General features: G+C 51.0%; 1 pseudogene across 1 annotated transcript; it reads right to left on the bottom strand.

Moving 5' to 3' along the window:
• Positions 1–8,711: 8,711 nt before the first annotated feature.
• On the bottom strand, positions 8,712–12,893 carry LOC309794826 (leukocyte-associated immunoglobulin-like receptor 1; annotated as a pseudogene). The gene is made up of 7 exons: positions 12,563–12,893; positions 10,765–10,833; positions 9,921–10,031; positions 9,808–9,825; positions 9,662–9,699; positions 9,375–9,458; positions 8,712–8,845 (listed from the first exon to the last, which is right to left on the bottom strand). The product of its transcript is annotated as a leukocyte-associated immunoglobulin-like receptor 1 (transcript).
• Positions 12,894–20,995: the final 8,102 nt, after the last annotated feature.

The following is a 20,995-nucleotide window of genomic DNA, read 5'->3' on the forward strand; positions in this document are numbered from 1 at the left end:
GGGACCTCCGTGTCCTGGGGTGAGCAAGGTGAGGTCTAACAGAGACGGAGAAGGGTCTGCAGCGCCATCTGTGATGTCCTCCTGGGACTTGGTGGGGCTCAGCCCGTCCAAGGGCTCAGACCTGAGGCTGATCCCAGGCTTTACATTCAACCCCCGGGGACACCCAGCCCCAGTGGTCGCTTTCATTCAAGGAGAAGAGAACCAGGTTCTTGGGGTCTGAAATCCTTCCGGGCATCGAGGTCCATGTGGTTTATGATTCTTGGCCCAGACCCCCATATCTGCCCAGACCCCCAGTTCCCCCAGCCCAGCTGACCAGCGCCTCTAAGAAACAGAAGGTCCAGAGCCCTGGGCTCTGCCCTGAGACAGAACCCAGGAAGGCATCCTGCAGATTCGGGGGTGGTGTGGCTGCAGCAGGAGGGCCTGCCCCACATGCTGCCGGGAATGTGGGCTCTGCGCTCAGAGTCACTCTCCTTTGGAAAGCACTTCTCTTTCTTTGTGAAAGCAACCACCCTCATTTCCCCAAAAAACAGGATGAGAAGGCTGGCGACACACTCTCTGTTGAAACTCGTGCCTGTACAGACACTCAGACACAGCAGCTCTGCAGCACTGTTCACTGCCAACCAGACCCGTCACTCATTTTTATATGATGTCACCCCAGGTAGGAAGGCTGGTGGAGAGTGGGCAGGGGGACGTTACTGACAGAGGGCAGTGCTCCACGGAACCTGCCACAAACCTACGAGTGCTGTCACGGAAGCAGCACACAGGCAAGCGCGCCGTGGACGGATTTTTAAGTGAAAAAGCAGTAAAAGTGGCCTCAGTTATTTTTCTTGGTGGGAAAGAAAACAATGATATATACACTCAAAAAAAAAAAACACTGGGAGAAATAATAACAAGAGTGTGCATTTGTCTAGCTCTTTTTTTTTTCTTTTTTGTCTGAATATCGTTTTCTTTACTCTATTGTCCAGTTGGGTTTCAGATTCAGAGAACGACCCAACCTCACTCTCACTCACGTTCTGCCCCTGGACCTTCAGTATTGGTTCTCTTCTCCAGGACCTCAGAGTTCAGACAACGTGGTCTCTTATTCAACAAGCCCTGTTAGAACAGTGGTGTCAAATTTATTATTCAAACTGGGCATCTTTCATTTGAGTTATTCAGATTTTGAATAATTTGATTTAAACGAACCATTAATCACTAACTCTTTAACAATTTTTTTAATTGAAGTATAGTTGATTTACAATGTTGTGTTAGTTTCAGGTGTACAGCAAAGTGATTCAGATGTGTGTGTGTTTTTATATATATATATATATATATATATATTCTTTTTCAGATTTTTTCCATTATAGGTTATTATAAGATATTGAATATAGTTCCCTGTGCTATACAGCAGGTCCTTATTGTTTATCTATTTTTTATATAGTAGTGCGTATCTTTTAACCCCAAGCTCCTAATTTATCCCTCCTTCCCCTAATCAGTAACTCTTTATCAAGAAGCTCCCGGGGCTTCCCTGGTGGCGCAGTGGTTGAGAGTCTGCCTGCCGATGCAGGGGACACGGGTTCGTGCCCCGGTCCGGGAGGATCCCACATGCCGCGGAGCGGCTGGGCCCGTGAGCCATGGCCGCTGAGCCTGCGCGTCTGGAGCCTGTGCTCCGCAACGGGAGAGGCCACAACAGTGAGAGGCCCGCGTACCGCAAAAAAAAAAAAAGAAGCTCCCGGTTTGGGGAAGAGGTTCTGTTACTGAGTGCTGATGGTACTTGATGCCATCAGAACAAAATGCACAGTCATCTGAAATAGGGGTTTTATACTATTTCATATTGTTGTTGAATCTTTTCTATAATTCAGAAAAATCATTTGGTTTGATCATTTAATCTTTTTTTTATTATATTATGAAACAACGTACCACCTTTTTGGAATTGATGATTTCTGATTGACAGGACTCTACTTTGTGTTATCAAAGCACCGTTAAAAGCCCTACATGGTGTATGTCATTCCTTAGGAAATCAAAATGTGGAGAAGTTAGGTAGTGCTGCATATAAATGAACATACTGTCATTGGTATGAATTAGATTTGTGTGTATGTGTGCAAGCACATGTACATGTGTGTGCATGTATTTGTGTGCATGGGTGTGTACGTGTGTGCACGCGTGTGTGTGTAGAAGATCATGATGCACAGCAGTTCAGCAGAAGAAAAGTCTTTGTCTATCAGTGATCTGCTCTCAGGAGCTGCCCCCACTTAATGGCAAGACACACACACATACACACCACACACACACACACACACCCCCCACACACACATACACACCCACACTCACCACACCCACACACAGAGTACTGGAGTTTGATACTTAGCCCCTCCCAATCATTATCAACAACCTCTATGGCATTTATTCCATCTCAGCGTCCCCCTCTCCACACTCCTCCCAGGATGGTGTCCAGGGTAGAGGTAGCAATTGTCTGATGTCACTGTTGAGATGACTCTGGGTACCTGCTGGCCCCAGGTCGGAGCTGACTGGGTCTGTGGGGTTTGCTCCCTGGGTGGCTGGAGACCCTGCTGATGTCTGGGCCCAGTGGGCAGGGGGTCCATCCTCACTCTGCTCCCTAAGGGCTTGGGGACCCTTCAGGTCATCCCAATGTCCCCTTTGTCCAGGGCTTCAGTGTCTGAGCATCTGCTTCTGCCCCATCTGGTCCGGGGGGGCTCTCTCCTCCCACCACGACAGGACCCACTGTGACCCCCTGGTGGTCGCCCCCCTGGACACACCTGCGGGGGGAGGTGTCCAAGTGCAAGGTAGACCCTCCCTCCCTGGCCACGCAGCACCACCACGTGGCTCATCCTCCAGGTGGCACTTGGGAACCTCAGAGCAGGAGAGGATATCCTTCCATGCAGGAAAGTCCCTACAGCCCAGGGCCCTGAGTTTGTGCTCTGTGTCCGGTGGGTCCGAGGGTCAGGAAGAAGAAACTAGTCCTGACGTCCTGTTTCCTGTCCTCTCCCTGGGTCCTCCTCCTCTTCCCACCAATACCCGAGATGGGAAAGGCTTTTCTTTTCTTTTCTTTTTGTTTTAATTGCCCCCAAACCCTGTCTGCTCCCCACTGTGGCCTTACTGCCTGGACTCACAGGGATCCTTTTCAGTGGAGCAGACACTGGACCTGGTCAGCCATCCATGCTCTAGGGGCTAGAATAATGAGGAATCCTCTCCAGGAGTGCCAGCTCTCCACACTTCTTTTTGCTGTGTGCCCACCTGTCCACCTGTCTACCTGGGGTCAGAGTCAGGCCAGATTTTAGGGGAAATGCACCATTCTAACTGTGATGGTGAAATTGTGTCAACCTGCCTGGGCTAAGGGACCCCCAAGAGCTGGTAAAACACTATTTCTGGGCGTGTCCGTGAAGGGGATTCTAGAAGAGATTAGCTTCGGTTTAGTGGCCAAGTGAAGAGATCCACCCTCACAATGTGGGCAGCTCCATCCAATTTCCTGGGGGCCCCAATAGAAAAGAAGGGGAAGGGTGGTAAATCCCCTTTCTCTTCTTGAGCTGGGACGTCCAGCATCTGCACTCAGACCTCAGAGCCCCTAGTTCTCGGGCCTCCGGATGTTGGGATTTACACCAGCCACCCTCCAGGTCTCAGCCTTCACACCCACACTGAATTCTATCACCGCTGTCCTGGGTCTGCACCTCCAGATGGCAGGTCATGGGACTTCTCCACCTCCGTAACCCCGTGAGCTTGTTCACATGAGAAATCTCCCCTTACAGATACCCACACAGCCTATGTAACAGAACCTATCAGTTCCATGTATCTGGAGAACCCTGAATAATACAGTAATAGTGGGAAAATGAGAGAGAGAGAGAGAGAGAGAGAGAGAGAGAGAGAATGAAACAGAAATTCAGCCCAGAATGGAACCAAGGAAACAATGATGAAGACCTGAGTTAGGAAACAGATCTCTGGAGGAAACTAACCTTGAGTACAAATAGGAAATTAAAGATCAGTACTAATTAAAACTGAGTTGCAAGGCTGGGCCCCCCTCTGAGCCAGGACAGAAACCTCCCAGCTGGTGAGATGCAGCTGGTCCTGAGGTCAGAGCAGTGAGTCAGGTGCCCACATGGGCCTGCAGCCCCCGTCACTCAGAGCTGGCCGACCTTGGGCAGGTTAACTAATGTTTTAGTCCCTAGTTTCTTTTAAAAAAAGAAAAGAAGAAGAAGAAGAAAAGAATAGGGCATAGGGCATTCTGTCGAGGGTTTGTACAAAGTTTAAACATGCTAATGTTTGCATAGAACTAAAATTGCCATTGCACCATTGTAAGAGCTGGCTGAAGTTTAAAAATATTCTTAAGATATATAAGAACATTTCAAATACCAGGCCTGTACCAGGCATGCAGTTTTCTTCTGTTTCTATCAAAAAAAATATACAAGACGCAAAAATTGAAAACTGGATGCTGGCGGCCCCTAGCGGGTCTTCAGAGTAACGTTTCGTTTTAATCTGAGTGGGAACGGCAGGTCAGACCCTGTAACTAGGGCGGTGACCACCTACATGTCCCACTCACAGCGGGATCGGGGCTCTCCGGGCGAGGGGCTCCCGGTGACCCCACGTCCTTGGCGGCGCAGCTGGTCCCGCTCCGGAGACGTGGTCGTGCAGATCCCAAGTGTTTCATGTTGAGACAGCCCGGAGTGGCCTTGTTTAGAAGCCCTGTAGCTTCAGCAACAAGGCTAAGTAATCAAGCGGGCAATTGTGGACGGATCTAAGTCCGTGTGAACTGACATTAGGAAGGAATATATTTGGTTATATCTGTTCATGTAACACGTCCGTGAGGCCCGCCCACGTGTCAGTGATGGAGCGGGGCGGGGTCAGGGAGAGAGGTATGAGGTGTCCCAGGTGTGGAATTCAGAGGGCGCTGGGTGGACTGACATTGTGCACGTGGAACAGAAGATGAAGAGCAAACTTCGGCAGATATGGAGATCTGCTTTCTGCGCAGCCAAGGCAGGGTAAGCCCTTACCCGGGCGGAGGCCGTCTCACTGTGCGTTTCAGCTGTGTAACTATTACAGCCAATAGACCCAAAAGTGTAACGATTCACGTGGTAGGAATTAGTTCCTCTTCCAGGAAACAGGTGAAGCTGATTCCAGCTCAGCAGGGAGGTGCTTTAAATACTGTGTATTAATTCTAAAATGTGAGGGAGCAGATCAGGAGACGCCTGCCATTGAAAAGATATTTCATCACAGTTCCCAGGAGGAGGGGGCATGCATGCCACCCACCAGGGCCACGTAGGGAAGCACCAGAGACAGAAAGAAGGAGATGGAGTGAGGGGAAATGGGAGCCTTTACTGTGGTTTCCACAAGAAGGAATGGGCAGGAAAGGGTAAGCAGGCATGGGATTGGCTGGATTAATGATTTCAGCGGGTTCTGGGGTGGAGGGGGCGTCCCTAGTTGTCATGTGCTTGGCCCTAGCGTGACAAGGGCAGGTGGATCGCGACCCAGACTGTGGATCCCCATAAAGGAGGGGGTGCGGGTGTGGACTCTGGATTGACTGGTTTGTATTTGATAAATGCACCCCAAGAAGAGGATTCTTGCTCAGGAGCTGGGGCAGGGTTGGGGGAAGTGAGGGAGGAGGTGGGAGGACAATGCAAGTGACTCAGGCATATTATCGGGTCATCTAGGAAAAGGTGTGTCCAGTGTCAACCTTAAAACTAAATGTTATTTTACTGGCAAAATGAGTTTATTTAGGAATGGCAGAGGAATTGCGATTCAGGACATTCAAACTATGGCAAACCACAGTCAAGTCCAGAGAACAAGGAAGAGGAATGTTACTTTTTAGAGAAAAAGGAGGAAGCTGGAAGGGGCTGCTTTGACTGAAAGTCCCTTGGAGAAAACCAAAGGTCAGGGTGGTGGTGGTTTCTCATTAGCTGGGCTGTTGCTGTTTCTCCTTGGCTAGGTTGTGACTGTTCCTCATTGGCTGGGCTGAGGCTGTTTTCTCATTGGCTGAGTTGTTGCTGTTTCTCATTGGCTGAGCTGGTGCTGTTTCTCATTGGCTAAGTTGTGACTGTTTCTCATTGGCTAGCCTGTTGCTCTTTTCCTTAGCTGGGCTGTTGCTGTTTCTCATTGGCTGGGCTGTTGCTGGGCAAGGAGAAAATCATCCTTCTGAAAATCAAGCTTCTTCCTGCCCAGGAATGTAAAGTAAGCTGCAGCAAAGGGTAGGAGTGAGAGAGCGCCCCTTTAGGGCTTCCCAGCTCCGTTTTAAATTAGGTTTCCCTTTATTAATTTTCACACTAGCATATGCATGTATGACACATGTTAAAGCATCAACTTTGGAGAAACCTGAAATATGACCAATACAAGGGGTACAGCAGGCTCTATTCTATAGGGTCATCCTGGGAAGCAGGTGCCACACTCAGCGTGTGGTTCCAGGGTCACCCAGGGCATCCATATCCATCAGCAGAAGGGAAGAGCCGTGAGGATCCTGTGTGGGAGGTTCACGGGCCAGGCCTGGAAGAAGCTCCGTCCATCCAGCTCACATGCCACTGTGAACTTCATCCCAGGACACACATAACTGCAGGGAGGCCGGGGAGATCATCTCGCTGAGAGCCCAGGAAGGGAGGCCACGGTGCTGGTGATCAGCCACAGTCCTGTCACACAGGGACCACCTGTCACTTTGAGCACTGGGCGGGGCAGGGGGGGTTAACAAGTTGTGGGGCGCGTTTCCAGTCTCCACTGCTTCCTCCCCGACCTCCTCTTACGTAGAGGTTCTAGGGACACAAGAAATAGACTCTCAAACATTGATCATTTCACAAGCTAGTGGAAGAAGGAAACATTCCTGCAAGGAGGTACTTCCAATTCAGAGTGAGACATTCAAGCCCAGAGGAGCCCACAAGCGGAGGTGGTGCTGAGGACCAACATCCACTCAGGTAGACAGAATAACAGACCCAAAGATGTCCACATCTGACTCCCTGGAGCCAACTGCTGTGTTACCTTAGGTGCAAAAAGGGTCTTTGCAGGTGTGATTGAGTTAAGGATCTTGAGGGGGTGGTGAAAATGAGCTTGGATGTTCCAGGTGGACCCAATGTAATCACCAGGGTCCTTGTAAGAGGGAGGAGGCCGGTCAGAGGGAGGATTTGAAGAGGCTACAGTTCTCCTTATTATTATTATTTTTTAAATTTTATTTATTTATTATTATTATTTTTTTGCGGTACACGGGCCTCTCACTGTTGTGGCCTCTCCCGTTGCGGAGCACAGGCTCCGGACGTGCAGGCTCAGCGGCCATGGCTCACGGGCCCAGCCGCTCCACAGCATGTGGGATCTTCCTGGACTGGAGCACGAACCCGTGTCCCCTGCATCAGCAGGCAGACTTTCAACCACTGTGCCACCAGGGAAACCCTCCAGTTCTCCTTGAAGGCAGAGGAAGGGGCCCCGAGCCAAGGAATGCAGACGGCCCCCTTTAGACGCTGCTAAAGGTAAAGGAATGGATTCTGCCCTGGAGCCTTCAGAAGGAACGCAGCCCTGCTGACCCCTGATTTTAGCCCCGTTTAACTGATGTTAGCCTTCTGAGCTCCTGAACTGTAGGATAATAAGTTGTGTTGTTTGGTGCCACTATGTGAGTGGTTCGTTACAGCAGCAACTGCAAGCTTGTTGGGATGAACAGCCTCCAACCCCAAACCTGAAGGGCATTAGCCAGGTGAGGGGGTGAAGGTCAGATCAAGGACAGTGTCCTACAGCTGATGGGTCCTCTTGTGTTTGGAGAATGCATGGCGTCCAGTGGGGATGAACTGGAGTAGGGGTGGGAAACGGGGACCTGCATGTTCCTCTGGGGCACCTAAAGCCTGAGGGACCCTCCCCCTGCAGTCGTGGTCTCATCAACCCCCTCGACCAGTCCACATGTGTCCGTGCGTGTGGGTGTGTGCATAAGTATATGCATTTGTACAGTGCATGTGTGCATTCGTGGGTGTGCACGTGGCGGGGGGGATGGGAGCTGTATCAGGTGGGGCAGGCCTGTGCCTTCACCCAGACAGAAGTCCCCTCAGACATCTCCCTCTCTCATCCCTGAGACACACACTGGAATCAGAAAACACGGATGCCCTTTTTGTCGTTTCCCTCACTAAGTTTTGAGTGACTGTGGAGGCAGAGACTGGGACCTAGAACCCGTGTACCCCAGCGCCACACGCAGGACTGATGCAGTTGGGCCTGTGAGGACATATATTGATGAACAAGGCGAAGCATGATCCAGAAAACAGGGTATCAGCGATAAGCTGTATAAGTATAGCCCAGATTCAAGATCAACTACTGAACTCTAGGAAGGTTTGTACAGTCAGCTGAGAAAACAAAACAGATCTCTGGGGGCAGTGGAGGATTCACAGGACATATCTGGAATCAGCTGGGCGACTGTAGGACCATAGCTGGGTCTCTAGAAACAGCCAAGAGACTGCAGCTGGGTCTCTGGAAACAGCCAAGCACTATAGCTGGTTCTCTGGAAACAGCCAAGGGACCACAGCTGGGTCTCTGAAACAAGTGCTAACACATTCTCTCCAAGGAGCTAGTTGATTGTGGGAGGGGCCGCATGGTGAATGTATCTCCTAGAAGTTGATTGGGGGTCTCAGGACTCCAGCTCTTGCCTGCAGGAGAATTGACTGGATGACTTCAGGAAGGGACGATTCCACCGGGAAACCCTCCAAATGTCCACTGCAGGCTTTCGCAAGAGTGTCCTCCTGTGTCTTTAGTGCAGAGGCCAGGTGGGCCTGGGGTCAGTTTCTGGCAAGGGCTGCATATGTGCTGGACTTGGCTGTGGGCTCTGTGGACAGTGGGGGCACAGCTCTGGCCACCCTCTGTGTGAGGGCCGGGTGGTCCAGCTGGGCATATATCACCTCCTGGGGGCCTCCTGCAGCAGGGGCCTGAGGAGAGAGACTCAGGGTGAGTATGGGTGGCTGAGGTGAGGGAGGGGCTGTGGGAGGGGAAGACTTTGGTCGCCAGACTCCAGGTGCCCCTGCACATCCCACCTCCTGAATCGCCCCTGTGCAGTCCCCTCCCACAGAGAAGCAGGGCTGGTCTGTGTGACCAATAGAAGATGGCAGAGTGAGGGCCACCTGAGTGAGGAGGCCACAGAAGACGTTGTGCCTTCTGTTCCTCCCTCTGTGGGGTCCCTCCCTCTGGGGGAGGCTGGCCGCCATGGGGAAGCCCGTGTGGTGGGGAAATGGGGCTCCTGCCCACAGCCAGGGGACTGAGCCATCGTGGAAGTGGATCTTCCAGCCTCAGTTGAGCCTCAGATGAATGCAGCCCTGGTTGGCATCTTGACAGCAACATCAGGACAGGCCATGAGCCACCACCACCCAGCTGATCCGATTCCTAATTCCTGGCCCAGGAAACTGAGCTGATTTTGTTAAGCTGCTAAATGTGGGGGACTTTGGTACCCAGCAGGAGGTGACTAATGCAAGCACTTAGTGAGGTGTCCACTTCGGCATTCTTCTCAGGAAGTCTGTCGACGGTGGCCAGATCTGGCAGGGAGTGGACAAGGGGTCGGTTCTCTGGGGTGGACCTTAGGAGGCAAATACGCCTGACCTCATAGCTTCATATTTGGTCTCCCACCCCACCTGGAACATCCTAGAATGCTCCCAGGCGCCCCCTACCACATTGCTTCCTGATGGCACTGAATCCTCACCTCCCCCCTCCCAGACCTGTCCCCCATCCTTGTCTTTACGTGGTGTCCCATCTGGGACGTCCACAGCCGGGCTGAGCCTGAGGAGAAAGGACACGTGAGCCCTCAGGGCTGCCTGGGGGCAGGGGATTGGGGGCCTGGGGGTCTTTCCCAGGAGCCTCGCCTCTCCTGCGGCCTCTGCTCCGCACCTTCGCTTCTGGGGGGCCCTGAGGACAGTTGGGTGTGAATTGAGAAGAGAAGCCTTCTTCCCAACACCCCCGACAGCCTGCCCGGGTCACCCCGCCCTGTCCCTGAGACCTACCCCGTTTTCTCTCGCGCTGACGATGGAGGAGGCAAAGGCCCAGGAGGAGGAGACAAAGGAGAAAGGCCACAGGGACCCCAATGAGAATAGAAGCATGCTCTGTCGGCAGGCCTGTGGGAGGTGGGAGACCGGAATCCGATGACCAGCAGCATGCATTTATCGAGCGCCTGCAGCACACCCACCACGCGCTGGGTGCCTGTCGCGTTCCCACTTGCATACGGATCGCTCGTGCCCAGTGGTCCTGCGACGTGGGACTCACCATCCCCACTTTACAGAAGCGGGTCTGAGCGCTGAGGTCCTCTGTCCACAGGGCACTGGTCAAGCTGGAGTATGAGCAGCGCCGAAGCCCCTTCTTTCCCCCTTTCCCCAAAGAGCCCGCGCCGGGGTGGTGCTTCTGTGTCCCCCTCGCCCATCAGGACGGTTCGTGTCCTGCGGACGAGTCTGTGTCTCCGAGGAGTGAGGAGGGTCTGGGTCAGAGGCCTGATCTGGACAGAGAAGCCTCTGAGTCCCCCATCCCCACCTCAAAGGGGTCTCCTCCCCGGACCCCGACCTGCTCCCTCTAGAACAGCCCCATGGACCTTTCTGTGCAGATGGTTACCACCACGGTAGTCACGCGGGACAATTTTCATTGAAATTTAGGTTAACTAAAGTTAAAAGTCAGATCGCCAGCTGCACTAGCCACTGCGCTACCCCTGGCTAATGACACCCTCCCGGGATGACGCAGATACACAGCATCTCCTTCCCGCAGGAGGCTGTGTGGGACAGCGCTGCCCCCCGCGCTTTGTGCACCTTTACAGAGACGGAAACCCAGTAGGAACGAGAGCGGGACCCTCTGCCTGCTCACCTCCTCTGGGTTCCCACCCCAAGCACAAGAATCCGCATCTCTGATCTCTTCTGCTTTTCGCAGCAATCCCTGATGGGGCGGAACTGCTCTTCTGTGAGTGAAGAAGCCAAGACCCGATGTCCTCGAGCTGCCTGAAGCCCAGCCTTTAGCAGGTGAGAGGATGCAGCACCAGCCACGAGCTGCACTCCACGCATGCGCCTTTGGTCCGTCACCTCCGTTACATCTCCTAAGTGCTGCGCTCAGCGTGGCTCATTTTACAGGTGGTCCAGCTGAGGTCTTGGGGGCTGGTACACCCACAAGGTCGGAGCCCTTCATCCCCTCTTCTGGTCAGCGGCCCCTCCCTCCCACTGCTCCAGAGGTTGAGTCCTCAACATCCTTTAAAATAGAAAATTGCATTTCTTGGAGCATCCTTTCCTCAACACTGTGTCCTTGGTCCAGGATCCACGACCCCATCCTGCGTTTTAACACCATTGCTGCCTGAGCTTCCCCTGATGACATTTACTACGGTTTAGAATGGCATATATGTTATACACGTACAAATAATATATAGCAATATGTTTACATCTATAACGTATATTACATATTATATAAATATGCTTAATGCTTAAATAATAAATATAAATATATTTTAAATTATGTGTTTTTAACTTACATATGTATAATTTAATTTATATGAATAATTTAAATTAGACATAATTATGCTATACATAAAAACTATATCAATTCTACATATTTAATGTATATTATGGTACACATTTTAATATTTACATATACAAATTATAGTAATACATAATACATGATAACATAATATATAACACACATTACTCATGTAACAATATAGTAATGTATATTATATTGTATTGCTTATATATTTAATAGTGTAACTATGTTCTAATTTACTTAAATTATAGATCTGAAATTTTACATTGTATGTTATATGTTTATATTTTTATATGCCCATATATACTTATATACATCCCTATTATTCATTCTATTGAATTCTCCCGCTAAAGTTTGGGAGGCCAGGGACCCTTTCTCCTCATTCACCATGTGCATCAGTCCCACGGCAGGAGGGTGTCTGGTGCACACAAGGTGAGAAGAAAATATTTCCTCGGTATTAATAAGATTAGCATTTCTCCAGGTTGTCCCATTTGGCAGCATATTTAAGCAGGTGTCCTGTGTAAGTGAAGTCCTGTGTCCCCAAAGCAGCACGGCGGGGTAGGTGCCCCAGGAGGGTGTGAAGGGGGTCAAAGTGTCCCCAGTGGGCGCTGACTCCAGGACATCCTAGGGGCTGACTGCACACAGGGACAGGGACGGCCTCATCCCAGAGGTTCCCCAAAGCACCATCCAGCCCTGGTCAGGGGTCTAGGACCATGTGACGTGCCCGATGGAGGGTGGGCCACACCACAGGGGACACGTGGCCTAGGGGCCCCACAGATTCTCACCCAGTAGAAAGGACAGTCAACACCATCCTGAGGGAAAAGACACAGGTTCCCTTGAAGGGGTCTGTCCCCACCCCGTCTCTGGAAGCGCTCTCCCCGCCAGCCCAGCAGGGACAGCTCTGTGCCCACCCTGATGCTGGGGCTGAGTGCCCAGGTCACCGTGGTGTCCCGGTGAGACAAGGCTCCAGGGACCTGAGCCAGGTGTGAAGGCAGAGAGATGTGTGTGCAGAGGGAAGAGGGAGCCAGAGGGCTTGGGGGTCGGGAGGGGGCAGGGGAGCCTGTGGACGGAGGACACAGCTGGGGACAGGGTCCAGGGACCTGGGGCAAACCTGAGGGCAGAGCAGAGACCTCCTCACCTGTCATCACTGGCTCCAGGGCATCCCTGGGCTCAGACCAGTCACTACCTGTTCGATAGAGGCACTGATAATGCTGGGCAGTGTCTCCACTCACAGCGGTGATGGTGAATCTGGCCTCTGTCTGGTGTGGACCAATTTGAGACACAGTATTCTCATTCTTGAAGTCACTCCTATTTTCCTTCCTCTCCAGACGGAATTCCTCAGCCCCAGCAGGGCCCCTGCACACAATGGTCACAGGCCACCCCTGGGGGCTTACAGAGTCTGGCTCAGCCCTGGTGGAGCGTCTGGGCAGGGTCCCTAGGATGGGTAAGAGCAGAATCTCAGCATCCATTATGTGAAAATCATCACATCACATAATTCACTCATTTTTGTTGCTCAGTTCAGTACTTTTTTTTTTTGAAACTTGCAAAGTTGTGCAACCATCACCACAATACAATTTTGTTTTTTGGCTGCACTGCATGTGGGATCTTAGTTCCCCAACCAGGGATCAAACCCACACCGCCTGCATTGGAAGCGTTCAGTCTTGACCACTGGACCACCAGGGAAGTCCCACAATCCAATTTTAGAACATTTCCATCAGCCTCCCCCAAAAGACCCCCTCATGCCCATTCTATGAGCCTCTAAATTCTCGTTACTGCGGAGTTATTTTCCCCACTTGACTTAAGGACCCTGAGACTTGGTCACATCTTGCTCAGCGTGACATGGGAGGTATCAGAACAGACTGGGGGCCCCCGGTCATGTCTGCTGCAGGGGGCGGCTCCCTCCCTGCCCACGGCCACTCTAGGGGGACAGAGAGAGCTGGGCGGGTGGCACAGGATGGGAATGACCGCGTCATTCCTGGGACAAGGGGGAAAGCAGGAGTCTGGAGTCGGTAGGAATGGTCTGGGCTGGGTCTGAAGGGCCGCTGCTAGTCCCAGGTGGGATCGTGTGGGGTGAGGGACGTCGTATACAGCGTGGCGGCGCGGAAGTGTGTGTGTGTGTGTGTGTGTGTGCGTGCGCGTGCGTGTGTGTGCGCGCGCGCGTGTGTGTGTTGGGGGGGAGCTGGAGCACAGCTCTGATCCCACATTCCCCAGCAGGTGAGGACCCCTGTGTCCAGTGTAAGTTCCCTGTGCAGAAATCATCCCTGGGTTTCTCTGTATTTTTACCTTCGTCTCAGCTTATTTCCATTTCCCTGTTCCTGAGGCTCTGGAAACCCCAAATGTCTCAACTAGGCTGGGGGCAGGGGGAAGAGCGGGTGTGTAGCCCTGAAACAGGAAGTTGGCCTCACATTCAGCAAAATCCCCCATAGAGGCAGGGGGCTGGCAGAGGTCACTCACTCATTGTTGTTATTGTCTTTATCTGGAGGTTAAGTGTGGTTTAAGGACATGCATATAGATGTCAAGTTGACAAGGGGAGGATTTGTGATGTTTAATTTTGTGTGTCACCTTGGCTGGGCCATGATCAGTTATGTGGTCAGACATTCTGGATGTTTCTGCAAGCGTGTTTTTGGATGATATTAACATTTAAATCACTGGATTTAAAAGAATTATTTTTAGTTAATTAATTTTATTTATTTTTGACTGCGCTGGGTCTTCGTTGCTTCGCGCTGGCTTTCTCTAGTGTGGCGAGCGGGGGCTACTCTTCGTTGAGGTGCACGGGCTTCTCATTGTGGTGGCTTCTCTTGTTGCAGAGCACGGGCTCTAGGCGCGTGGGCTTCGGTAGTTGTGGCTCGCGGGCTCTAGAGCGCAGGCTCAGTAGTTGTGGTGCACGGGCTTCGTGGCTCCGCGGCATGCGGGATCTTCCCGGACCAGGGCTTGAACCCGTGTCCTCTGCATTGGCAGGCAGATTCTTAACCAGTGCACCACCAGGGAAGCCCCTAAATCATTGGATCTTGAGTAAAGCAAATTGTCCTCCATAATGTGGGTGGGCCTCATGCAATCAGCTGATGGCCTGAATTGAACAGAAGAATGACCTCTCCTGAGCCTGAAGGGATTCTGCCAGCAGACTGCCTTTGGACTTGAACCTCAGCATCAGCTCTCCTAGGTCTCCAGCCTGCAGCCCACCCTTCAGATTTTGGACTTGCCAGCCTCCATAATCGTGTGAGGATATTCCATAAAATCTGTGTGTGTGTGTGTGTGTGTGTGGTATGATATAGATATATATATTCACATGCATCCTTTTGGTTTTGTTTCTATGACAAACCCTGGCTGAGGGGTACAGGGTTTCCTATTGGGGTGATGACAGTGTCTTGGAGCCAGTTAGCAGTGATGGTCACACAAGATTGTGACTGCACCAAATGCCACGGAATTGTACACTTTCCAATGGTTAACAGTCACTTCTATGTTATGTGAACCTTACTGCAATAGGGAAAAAGGTGATGATGTTTGTAAAGCAGGCAGCACAGCCCTGACGTTTCATGAGTGCATTCTTACTGCACTCCTACTATACACCCGTAGCACATCCATAAAAGACAACCTTATGAGCAAGCCAAGTCTAGGGTGCGTCCGTTTTGCTGTCTGTCTACTTCCCCCAGTGTAGAGTAGAAAGGAAGTTGTCTTCTCCTGATGGTCATTCTGTGGTCAGTCTGATCCTCATCTGCATATTGAGCTTCCCTGCCTCCGAAACAATTCTGGCTCCTTCTCTGCGTGGCCCCAACACCCCCGGACCTGTATCTGGACACTCTCCCTATTTCACCAGCAGGACCCAACCCCAGGAAGGTAGGTTCTGCAGCTGCTGTCCACAGTGCTGATGGGGATTTGACTGTGGAGTCTAGTTTCAGCACCATGGTCAGAGTCTAGGAAGACAACACAGTCTCCCCCATTTTCTGATATCTCAGTGGTCAAGTAGGCATCAGCTGAGCCCCATCTTTGGTCCTGTTGTGTAGACTCCATGCAGGATTCAGGTAAGACATATTCAGTCAGAGCTTGAGGGTAAATTGGAAAAATACGGGGGATGGCTGTAGTTGGCAATGATTCAAACTCCCTTCACAATCCGTGCATCCTGAATATGGATAAAGCTCAGAAGCCCAGGATGTTGGTCCCACACTCAGCATCACAGCCACTGGAGCAGACCAGCGTGTCATATAATGTTCGTTTTCCCCTATCCACCTCAGAACTGTCCTTTACCAGACCAGGTTCAGGATACCAGATACTGGGTATGACCAAAAGATAGAGGACTGGGCTCACACCAAACCGGTTTCAAAACCTAGATCTGCCTCTTGCTAGCTCTGTGTCCCTGGGAATGTCATTCTCCCTCTCTGAGGCTCACTTTGCTTTTCTGGAAAATGGCAATGATAATGGTGTCTGCTTCAGAGGAAGCAGGTGATCAGAGATTATTCTATTCTGTTTCTCATAGGAAGCAAGCAGTTTGGCTAAGAGCGCAGGATCTTGAGCCAGGCATCCTGAGATTTGATCATAGCTCTGCCTTTAACTTTGTGACTGAGTGTTAAGTCACCCGATTGCCTCTACTTTGTCATCTATCAAATGAGGATAATGCCAGGACCTGCTTTGTGGGGCTTTGGTGAGACACGAAATAGTTCATACACGAGGTGTGTGGAGTAGAATGCCTGGCATTTACTTAGCACTCAGTCAAGGCTGTGAGCTGTCATGACTGTTGCCGTCATCATCATGTGCCTAGACACAGCCTGGCAAACCGCTTGGGTTTGGTAATGATAGCTGCTTTTATGAATTATTGTTAGGATTTCTGTGAGGGTCCTTGGATCTCTGACACGGATGAAGAAACTAAAGCTACAAGGTGAAAAGTGGCTTGCCGGGGTCACACAGCCAAGAGCTCCAAGCCAAGGCTGTCTGACACCAGCACACAGGCTTTGGCTACATTCCCGCCTGCCCACATTTAGCAGAAGGGCAGGAAGGACCTTAGGAATCCCCGACCCACCTTCAGGTGGAAGACCGAGGCTCGTGGTACTTTGGCCAGGAGTTTGCAGCAATTATCTCCTGGCCCTTCCCTATTTCCTCAACTTTGCCAGTTGTGCCAGGATACTCCTTTCCTTCACAGAACCTGCAAAGGATCCCAGGAACTTTTCCTGCTGGGGTTGTAACCAGAGGGGGAGGGAACTGCAGATGGTCATTTGGAAACATTGTTGGTTGTCCAGACCACGGGGAGGGGGGAGCTACTGGCATCTAGTTGGTGGGGCCTTGGGAACATCCCACAGTGCACAGGATGGCCCCCAACCCTCCCACCACAAAGAATGATCCAGCCCTTAACGCCAGTAGCTCCGCTGGTCTATGTGTTTGTAAGAGCCCAGCCCAGTTGGAAGGTGTATACTGCAAACTAATTTTATGGGGCTTGGATGGGATGAGGTCATTAAAACCTTATTAGTGGGCTTCCCTGGTGGCACAGTGGTTGAGAGTCTGCCTGCCGATGCAGGGGACACGGGTTCGTGCCCCGGTCTGGGAAGATTCCACATGCCGTGGAGCGGCTGGGCCCATGAGCCGTGGCCGCTGAGCCTGCGCGTCCGGAGCCTGTGCTCCGCAACAGGAGAGGCCACAGCAGTGAGAGGCCCGCGTACCGCAAAAAAAAAAAAAAAAAAAAAAAAAAAAACCTTATTAGTTAGGGTTATTTTCCTTTCTCTCTTTACAAGGTGTTGGGGGGGGCAGAATTCCCTGGAGGTCTAGTGGTTAGGACTCCGCGCTCTCACTGCTGAGGGCCCAGATTCAATCCCTGGTTGGAGACGAAGATTCCACAAGCCGTGAGGTGTGGCAAAAAAAAAAAAAAAGAAAAAAAAAGAAGAAAAAATCTTTCCTTTCTCTCTTTACAAGGAGGATGTATTCAGGTATCATTTATGTAACTAAAAATTACTTTTCAAAAGAAGAAACAAATTAGCAGCAAATGTATCCAAACCAAGGAAAGAAATAAAACTCTTTCCAAGCTGTGTGTGTATTGGGGGGTGTGGGGGGGGGATGCATTGGGAGCCAGCTCAGCTGGAAGGAGGAGGGAGCTCCAGAGACAGAGCTCAGGCCAGACTGGCTGCAGTCCCAGGGCTCCCTCTGTTGGCACAGATCCTGTCTCCAGCTCTTCTTCTTCTTTTTTCTTTCTTTCTTTTTTTTTTTTTTTGGCCGCACTGCATGACTTGCAGGATCTCAGTTCCCTGACCAAGGATCGAACCCTCGCCCCCTGGAGTGGAAGTGTGGAGTCTTAACCACTGAACCACCAGGGAACTCATCCGTCTCTGTCTCTCTGTCTCCCTCCCTCCCTCGCTTCTCTCTCACCCCGTCTGTCCCCACCCTCTCTGGCTTCCTCCCCTCTCCTGCTGCATCTAGCTGAGGCTCTTTCAAAGTCCTTTGGGTTGTTGGAAATACTTCCTGATGGGAAAACCCGAACCCTGGGTCAGCATCGTCTGCTCACTCCTGAGCAGCTGGGGAAATTCCCACAACTCCACGCATAGGTCACCCTGCTTATGGTCTCTGCTCTCCGTGGCCTTTGGTAGAGGCCCTGCCCTGCTGACTCAGTTTCCTCATCTGCTCAATGGACATAATAACAGCACCTGCCTCATAGGTTGATATGAGGACTAAATGAGATAATAAGATGGAGTGCTTCGAACAGAGCCCGCACACAGCAAGTGTTCAGTAGACTTGTCCTGCAGTTCGTCTGGGGCTCAGACCTGAACCAGCTTCCCCTCCCTTCCCAGCACAGCCGGACGCCTCACCTCCTCCACCCCTGCCTCTGCCTCACCCAGATCCAGGCAGTGGAGCCGAGCCCCCGAGGCACCACCCCACCTGTGCACTGACCCAGGCTGCAGTCACCCCTCTGTCCTTCCTCCTGCTCCTTCAAGAGGCAGCCCCCGCTGCCCCGGGCTGAACCCTCCTCAAGTGCTCTAGACATGGGCTACCCAGTACCTGGACCACTGGCCCCCAGTGGCTGTTTCCATGTAGAATCAATGAAAATTAAATACAATTAAAATTTCACTTTCTCAGCCCCACTAGCTACATCTCAAGTGCCCAACGGCCACATGTGACTACTGTACTGGACAGTCCCATCATTCCAGAAAGTTCTGTTGGACAGATCCTTTTCTTCCCTGCTCCTGGGGGTCCTGTCCTTTATAGAACCTACCTCTCCTGTATCTTCCATCTCTCCTTCTGAGTCAGGGTCAGCCTGCCTGAGTTCAAATCCTGCCTGCGCAACTTTAGGGCTGCATTAGCTAAGTTACCTAAACATTAAGAGACAAACAAACCAGAAAAACCCTCTCTGTGCCTCAGTTTCTCCATTTGTAAAATGGGAATACTAATACCAACCTCCTCTCGCCCATAGAGTTCTTGCAAAGATTAAGGTTACGTATGGAAAGAGCTGAGAGCAGCTCCTAAACATTCTGAGCCCTTGATAAATGTTAGCTGTTATGACTGTTGTTACAGACTTTCTTCAAAATGCTGAAATAAGCTCAAGCCCCCTTTTTAAGCCTGTATGTAGTAGCAATGAATGAGTCCCAAAAGAAACTGCTAAGTGGGAAAAAAGTGGTAGCCCAAAACCATCCAGTATAAGTTCCTTTGTGAGTTTAAAATGTGTGTTTAATATGTGTTTTCTTAGAGCACCATGTTGATCAGCTGTTCTCAACCAGGGGCAATATCGCCCCTCCAGGGGCCATTTGGAAGCAATGCTGGTCGTCTAAATCGTGGGGAGGGGGAAGCTACTGGCATCTAGTGGGTGGAGCCTTGGAACGCTGCTCAACATCCCACAGTGCACAGGATGCTCCCACCACAAAGAATGATCAGCCCCAAATGCCAATAGCTCCGAGGTGCAGAAGCGCTGGGCTATGTGTTTGTAAGAGCCCAGCCCAGTTGGAAGGTGTATACTGCAAACTAATTTCATGGGGCTTGGATTGGACAAGGTGATCAAAAGTAAGTCAGAAAGAGAAAAACAAATACCGTATGCTAAAACATATTTATGTGGAATCTAAAAAAATATATATTCATGAAGAACGTAGGGGCAGGACGGGGAATAAAGACACAGACCTACCAGAGAATGGACTTGAGGACACGGGGAGGGGGAAGGGTAAGCTGGGACGGAGTGAGAGAGTGGCATGGACATATACACACTACCAAATGTAAAACAGATAGCTAGTGGGAAGCAGCTGCATAGCACAGGGAGATCAGCTCGGTGCTTTGTGACCACCTAGAGGGGTGGGATAGGGAGGGTGGGAGGGAGACGCAAGAGGGAGGGGATATGGGGATATATGTATATGTATAGCTGATTCACTCTGTTATAAAGCACAAACTAACACACCATAGTAAAGCAATTATACTCCAATAAAGATGTTAAAAAAATGTCTATGTAAAAAACAAAAACAAAAAACCTTATTAGTTAGGGTAATTTTCCTCGCTGTCTTTACAAGGAGGATATCCTTTATGTAACTAAAAATTACTTTTTCAAAAAAGAAACAAAATAGCAGCAAAGGTATCCAAACCAAGCAAAGAAACAAAACTCCTTCTCCGACCCCTACCTCTCCCTCCGGATATCCAGCCTTTCTTGCTCTCCTTCCTTTCACAGCGGATGCGCGGACTCCCAAGTCCTCTGCACGTTTTCATCTCCTCTCTCCCTCGCCTCCGCAGCCACAATCTGGCTTACGCCCGCCCAGCCCCCGTGGGCAGTTCTCACTCTGGCCACCGGTCACCTCTGGCTTGCTATTAAATCCAGTGGATCTTTTTTTTTTTTTTTAATCAGACTGAGACTGCAGAGAGGGGACCTGTGCGTCCTCCAGGGCTTCTGCAGCCCATCTCTCTCCTCCTCCTTCTCTTTCTCTGGCTGCTGCCCGGCCCTGGTCCAAGTTCCTTCCCCCTTTTCTTATCTCTCAATGTCACCCTTCTCAGCTGCTTCATCCCAGAACCCTGCTCTTCCCGCACTTCAGTCCAGAACCAGCTACCTAATTTGTGGGGTGCATTGCAAATGAAAATGTGGGGTCCCTTGTTCAAAATGATTAATAATGTGAAGATAGAGCAAACCATGAAACCAAGTGCAGAGGGCCCTTCTAGGCGTGGCGACCCCAGTGACTGCACAGGTCGCTTGCCCATGAAGCTGATCCTGCTTCCTTCTCTTCCAGGCATGGTCTCTAGCATCTCTTGTATGCCTGCTCCTCCTCCCAGGCTCTCCAGCTTGGTGGCCACGCCACCATCCCCCGGGATCTGCCCTATGAGGGTCCTTGGGGTAGACAGAATGCACCTCTAAGGATATCCAGGCATGAATCCCTGAAACCTATGAATATGTTGTATCATGTAGCAAAGGGACTTTGCACACAAGATTAAAATTAGGAACCTTAAGACGGGGAGATTATCCTGGTGTGACGGTTCATTTTACTTGTCTGCTTGGCCAGGCTGTAGTACCTGGTTGTTCAACCAAACACCAACCCAGGTATGGCTGGGGAGGCGTTATGTAGGTGTGACTAACATCTATACCCAGCTGACTCTAGGTAAAGGAGATGGCCCTCGAGAATGTGGGTGGGCCTCA

The sequence above is a fragment of the Mesoplodon mirus genome, assembly GCF_964341445.2.
Source record: "Mesoplodon mirus genome assembly, chromosome: 19".
NCBI lineage: Eukaryota > Metazoa > Chordata > Mammalia > Artiodactyla > Ziphiidae > Mesoplodon > Mesoplodon mirus.